The sequence below is a fragment of the Saccopteryx bilineata genome, chromosome 2 (genome assembly GCF_036850765.1).
Source record: "Saccopteryx bilineata isolate mSacBil1 chromosome 2, mSacBil1_pri_phased_curated, whole genome shotgun sequence".
In the NCBI taxonomy this organism is placed as follows: Eukaryota; Metazoa; Chordata; class Mammalia; order Chiroptera; family Emballonuridae; genus Saccopteryx; species Saccopteryx bilineata.
The window spans coordinates 130047768-130054415 of record NC_089491.1 but is presented as its reverse complement, the minus strand read 5'-3'; the positions used below and the strand labels follow the sequence as shown (position 1 = coordinate 130054415).

Below are 6648 nucleotides of genomic sequence, written 5' to 3'. Positions count from 1 at the left end.
CAGCAACACAAGATATTAACTGTTATTACTTCCTACATTTTATTTAAACACTAGTTAAGTTCTGACTCTATTCTTCTCAGAATATACCACTATTTGCAGATCAAATAAGCAGGAAGAAAGGAAGGTTCTCTACTTATCACATGAAAAGGCTAGGGAGGAGAAAATGTTAAGTGAAGGCCGAAGGGTGCTCTGTGCACAGCCACTGCCTCCTAAGTCACAATTTATTCTTTTTAACATGATTAAGAAGGAATTCTCCTACAGACTTAACCCTTTACGAGGGATATCATAGCCAGCCTCTTTATGTCTATGAGCCCAGTTTAAGGGGCTTACAGGCTTTTCTGTGGAACTCACACCCTCTGTCTCATATCCAAAGAAATCACTACGAATCTACAGGGAAAGCACGGTACTATTATCCCTGTGCCACAAATAATAGCACACACCCAGAAAAGGGGGGATATAAGGCCAGATTAATTCAAAAAGTCAAAGGGGGGAGTATCGTTGTGCCCATCCTTTGTGGTGACTTTGTCACTCCACAGCCATTGGTCTTCACTGCAGTGACTTTGTCACTCTGCAGCCATTGGTCTTCTCTGCTGTGACTTTGTCAATCAGCAGTTTTTGGTCTTCTTCTGCTGTGACCTTGTCAGCCAGCAGTTGTGGGTCTTCTCCTGCTGTGACCTTGTCAGCCAGCAGTTGTGGGTCTTCTCCTGCTGTGACCTTGTCAGCCAGCAGTTGTGGGTTGGCTCCCGACACTTCTGTTACTACATTTACTATTGCTAGTTTATTTTAAAGCAAACCATATGCCTTTTTTCTCGCCACTGAAATTACATTAAGTTATAAAAGGGAACATCTAGACAATATGAAGATACATATTAGAATATCTTTTCAATGTTGAATCAATGTTTATTGATGGAAATAAACATGGTAGAATTTAAATATAATTTTTCTTTGTGTATTTTCTGGCAATTGAAATGAACTGTTCCTGTTATTTGAGAAGTTCCTCAGTGATTGATAATGGTGAAAAACTAGAATCATTCCCTCAGTATTTAAGCTTTACACTATTTTGTATGTGTTTGGAAAGGAAATTTACATTCCCACAAAGCTGTTCCTTAGGTTATTACTACACATTTACATCATATTGTTAGTAATTTTTTAAAAATCAATGTATATATATAATATTTTCTTGCATTAGTTTCTAGATATCAATGACTTTTTATAGAACTTCTATTTCTTTTCCTTCTTTAATCATTTACTCTTGAAACAGCTGGGTGTTTTCTTTACTGAATAGTTTATCATTAGCTGCCCATCTTACAGCCCTCTATATTGCCAAAACTTTGTTAGTGACTCATAACTCTTGCTCTTTTCAGATAATAGTGTCAATATAAATAAGTGTTCTTCAAAGTAGTTTCCCCCCTACACACAACCTGATGTTTCACCTACTCTGTGGACTTCAATATTAATCAAAACCTATCTGTGGAACAGGCTCCAGATCTCACCTCCCTCCATCCCTCCCTCCCTCCTTTCCTAGAAATATACACAACAGACATATAGACACATACTCTTTTGGGTGGTGAGATCTCATAACGTTTGCATGGTCTACCAGCCTTCCATGGCACCCCTGGAAAGAGAGGTTAAGTCCCAACCTCCAGCACCTTGGAATGTGACCTGATTTGGATATAGCGGGTCTTTACAGTGGTGATAAAAGTAAAATGAAGTCATTCAGGTGGATCCTTAACATTGTGTCTATTGTTTTTATGTAACAGGGAAATTTGGACCCAGAGACGGTTTGCATAAAGAGATACAGATGTGAAGACACAAAGGGAGAAGATGGCCATGTACAAGACAAGGAGAGAGGCCTACAAGAGACCCATTTCTCACAGCCCTCAGAAAGAACTGACCCTGACAACACCTTATTTTCAAAACTTTAACCTCCAGAATGGTGAAATAACATATTTCTGCTTCAAATAATGCAGGCTGTGATATTTTGTTATGGCAGCCCAAGCAAACAAATACAAGGCACAATAAAAATTTAACAAAGGGAGAAATGACTAATTATATAATTGCTTTGGTACTTGTATATATGTAGTTTGTCTTTTTCACTTCTGACACAGAAACCTGGATTTTTACTTGCTAGATAGAGCATTGTGTTTCTGGAATAAACTTTTAAAACTTGTTTTGTTTTATATAACCATGATGTGGTGTCTGGGGACCTACATTTGATTGAAAAGATCATGCCAGAGCCATGAATAAGACACAAGAAACAAGATTCACTTGTCACCTGTAAGTAGACTTCTCTCTTGAATCAGCTGTCATTAAGAAAACAAAGCAATTGGTTTTAGATTCTTCCTCACTTGTTGGGAGGGGTGGGGAAGCGGGAAGAAAAAGGGTGTGGAGAGCAGGGGTGTAGAAAGCAGGCAGAAGCTCCAGAGAGGGTGGAACTATAGCCTCACTAAAGGAAAATAGATGAAACTGGTTGGTACAACAAAGCTTTCCCAGACCCACCTACTCACCCACCCACCCACCCACCCACCCTTCCCTGAGCTCTCCTCCGGCCGCAGCGGTTTGTAGCTAGTGGAGCGGAAGGGCCAGTTCCAGCAGCGGCTTTCGGGGGAGAAACAATATCAGCAGGTCGAAATTGGAGCTGGGCGACTTCACCTTCAAGAGGGTGAACTCTCTCTCCTGTGCTCGCCCACTGGCTCCGCTTCAGCCGAGGCCGGCCGATCTGGCCGCTGGACCCGCCCGAGCTCCGCGGTTCGTGACTCTGGGCGCCGCGGCCGGCGCGGGGCGAGCCCGCCGCTCGCAGAAGGAAGGCAGGGGTCGCGGCTAGAGGCTGGGGGGGCTGTCTCCGCGACCCCGCCGTCCAGACCGGCGGCCCAGCCGCCTGAGCCCGCAAAACGCCAACAAGTAGTTTCTCGTTGGAGAAGGGCGGCCGGGCTGGGTGCCGGGACTCGGTCCCGCTGCCGGAGAAGCTCGTCCACGCGGAAACCGCAGCGGAACCACTTTGATCTCGGTGTCGTTAAGGTACCTGGGGCGGGAGGTGAAGGGGGTGACTTGCCGGGTAGGGTACGCTGACCCGCGGGCGGGCAGCCCCCTGCCGCTCCGCAACGGGAAGGAGGAGGTGAAGCCTCGGGGAGAGGCGGCCGGGAGGCTGGAAACGGGGACCCCGGGAGCCGGGACTCCAGCAGGGGGGGTGCTTTGGGCGCCTCCCCGCCCCCCGGCCTCGCCCCCCAGAGAGCAGCCCACACCCCCACTCCCGGGACGGTTGTTTTTCTTGGGAACGGGGGGTGGGGTGGGATTCATCGATCGCTACTATTCTCAAAAATGGATCCTAGTTAGTCTTTTTCTTTTCCAAGTAATAATAATATTAGGAGGAACAATAAGGTGAAAAGGAAATTGATCAGGAAATTGGTCACAGGTCTCCTGGATGAAAGGCAACATCAGAGATATTTTCGTTTTTGTTGTTCTGACTTGTGCGTTCAGTCTTCGCCTGGTCGGTGAGGGAGGGGAGGGGAGCCGAGCCCTGGTCGCTCGGAGGGCGCCCCCTGCGCTCCAGGGCGCGGGCGGCAGCCGGGGTCGGCGGAGGGCACGCGTGCCAGGGGGTCCCTGGGCCAAAACCCGGGGCTCTCAGCCAACGCCGCCAAGTTGCCTCGGCAGAGAGAACTCCCCGCCTCAGGGCGCTGTCTTCAGGCCGGGGGATGGGGGAAAAGAGGGGCCTAGGCGGGAAAGAACAGAGAGGGGGAGGAGGACGAGGGGGGCCCAGGGCAGTGGTCGGGGGGTGGGGTTGCGGGCAGGTCAGACTAGAGAGAGCACCGGGGGGGGGGGAGAGATGTGAGCGGAGGAAAGGGCGTCGTGGGAGGTCGAGGGAGAAGGACGGCCCCCTTCTCGGTTCTCTGGAAACTTGGGAAAGGTGTGAGGCTCGAGGCGGAACTGGACGGGGCGCTGATGCCCCGGGGAGGTCGTTCGCCTCTCGCTTCTCTACCGACGCCGCCTCTTGGGACCCGGGCAGGGCGTGGAGGGCGGGGTCAGGTGCGTCCCCACGGCCCGGGTCTCTAACCCGGCGCCGTGTTCGCCTCCCCGCAGTCATGTCTGAGCCACAGAGATGGGCAAGATCGAGCACGACGAGAGGGTGATCCTCAACGTCGGGGACACCCGGCACGAAAGCTACCGCAGCACCCTGAGGACCCTGCCGGGGACGCGCCTGGCCCTCCTCGCCGCCTCCGAGCCCCGGGGCGACGGCCCGACGGCGGCGTGCGACCAGCCGCGGCCGCCGCTCCCCGCGCCCCCGCCGTCCCCGGGGCCCAGCGGCTGCTTCGCCGGCCACTGCGGCTCCCGCGGCGGCGGGGGCGGCGAGCACCCCGGGGGCGGCCGCGAGTTCTTCTTCGACCGGCACCCGGGCGTCTTCGCCTCCGTGTTCAACTACTACCGCACGGGCAAGCTGCACTGCCCCGCCGACGTGTGCGGGCCGCTCCTCGAGGAGGAGCTGGCCTTCTGGGGCATCGACGAGACGGACGTGGAGCCCTGCTGCTGGATGACCTACCGGCAGCACCGCGACGCCAAGGAGGCCTTCGACATCTTTGAGACGCCCGAACTGCTCGGCGGCGACCCCGGCGACAACGAGGACCCGGCGACCAAGAGGCTGGGCATCGAGGACGCCGCGGGCCTGGGGGGACCCGACGGCCCGTCTGGCCGCTGGAGGAGGCTGCAGCCCCAGCTGTGGGCTCTCTTCGAGGACCCCTACTCGTCCAGAGCAGCCAGGGTAAGGCCAGAATCCCCCCCTTCCCTCCTGCTCCAGCTTCTCCCAACTCCTTCCCCACCGCTGTTCATTTCCACCCAGGGCCTCAGGGATGGGGAGTGGGGTGGAGCAGTGTAGAAGGGAACAGGGTTTCCTAACCGAGGAGATTAGGGGCCCATCTGGTTGAAAGGTAACCTCACTGCCCTGGCCCCCATGCCCCAGTGCCTTTTCATCCCCTTCCTCTCTTCCTCAATGGCAAACTGAGATTTACATGAACAGATGGGACCTAAAGAGCATAGTGGACTTCTCTGTGCAAGCCTGTCTGGAACTTTGTCTTAAAATCGGTGTCAGAGTTCATCTCGAGGTTTCTTTTTGTTGTTTGTTTTTTCTTGACTCTTTCGTTCCAACTTTTTCTTTAACTCTGTGAGCCTCTGGTCATCAGCTTGGACATTTCCAAGGAGTCCAAGGAGGCCCAACACTCCTTGACATCTGACTCACTCAGAACAGTGACTCCAATTAGGGATCTAATTTGATGACAGAGGAAAGGGAAATGGAATCTATGTATGTGGCTGGTATGGGGCAGGATGTCCCTTGAGGTTCATTTTGTGAAGAGAAACTCTTGCATCCTGTTTGGGCCCATCTCTTGCCAATCAGGGCACACAAGAGAAGTGTCCATCTGCTTCTGCACCTCTCCCCCTCTCACTTCTTTCTCTCTTTTTCTCTCTTCCCCTCTCCTCCTTCAGTGACTGAGTTGGCCCCAGTGCTGAGGATGGCTCCATGTCCTCCATCTCAGGTGCTAAGAAGAGCTCCATTACTGAGCAAGGGATCAACGCCCTAGATGGGCAAAACATTGCCCCCTAGTGGCCTTGCTGGGTGGATTCCGGTGGGGCATATGTAGAAGTCTGTCTCTGCCTACCCTCCTCTCATTGAATTAAAAAAAATCAACAAAAGTTGGTATTAAGAAACAAACAAGTACATATTTATTTAAATTAGATCATTGACTCATAACTGTTACATCTCTGTGTTGTTTTTTTCTTTTTTTTATTCCAACTGAGTGTCACACTGCACTCTCTACTTGGTTGCTAAAAAGATAATTTGAATTTGTTTTCAAATGTATCATGTGATTTTTTTCCTCAGATCATGTGCTATATAAAGTACAGAATATTTTATTTTTCCCTCATGACCATATATGTTTTATTGTAGTACAGATTGCATAACAAAAACTTTAATGAAAACATGCTCAATTTTTATTATTGCTGTGGAAATTGATTCAATTGATTATTTATCAAAGGGTGGATGATTAACTTAGTCATATTATAATGAAATCTTAGTAAGGTGTTTTAAAAAACTATTTTCAAGAATTTGGCCTGTATCCATTTTAGGTGAGGAAAGTGCCCGGATAGATTACAAATTAACATAAGACCAAAAGAGCCATTAGAAGCAGAATCAGCTGAGAAAAATAGATGTGGAAAATTTCTGAGATCACTTTGTGAAGACCCTTTATTTTGTAAATGATGAAAATAAAGACTGCGGATGCTAAGTGGTGGCCAAGGTCACACAGCAAGTTAATGGCAGAACCAAAATTATCCGCAAGTCTCATGACATTCTCCCCAGGCCCTTTCTACCACAACCACTGATTATAACTGATTGGTTTGTGAAATCTCTGCAGATCCTGTTGCTCTTGAGTTAATGCAGCATAAAGTATTCACCAGCTTTCTAAATTTGAAAGGTCATCTGTGACTTTTTTAATGTAAGTATTCCTAAACTTTGGCTGGTAGAAATTTTACCCTGTACCACCCAATGTTAGAGTAAAATATAGGATTGAAATTAAATTTTAAAATGAGTTCTGTTTGAATTCCTATTTTTATTCACCAGTTGATAGGTACTGTGTTGTTGGCTAACATTTGTAGACTTGTGTT

At 49.4% G+C, this 6648-nt stretch overlaps 1 pseudogene; it reads left to right on the top strand.

Moving 5' to 3' along the window:
- Window positions 1-4525: 4525 nt before the first annotated feature.
- Window positions 4526-6648, top strand: part of LOC136322311 (calcyphosin-2-like) — a 134891-nt pseudogene continuing 132768 nt past the window's right edge.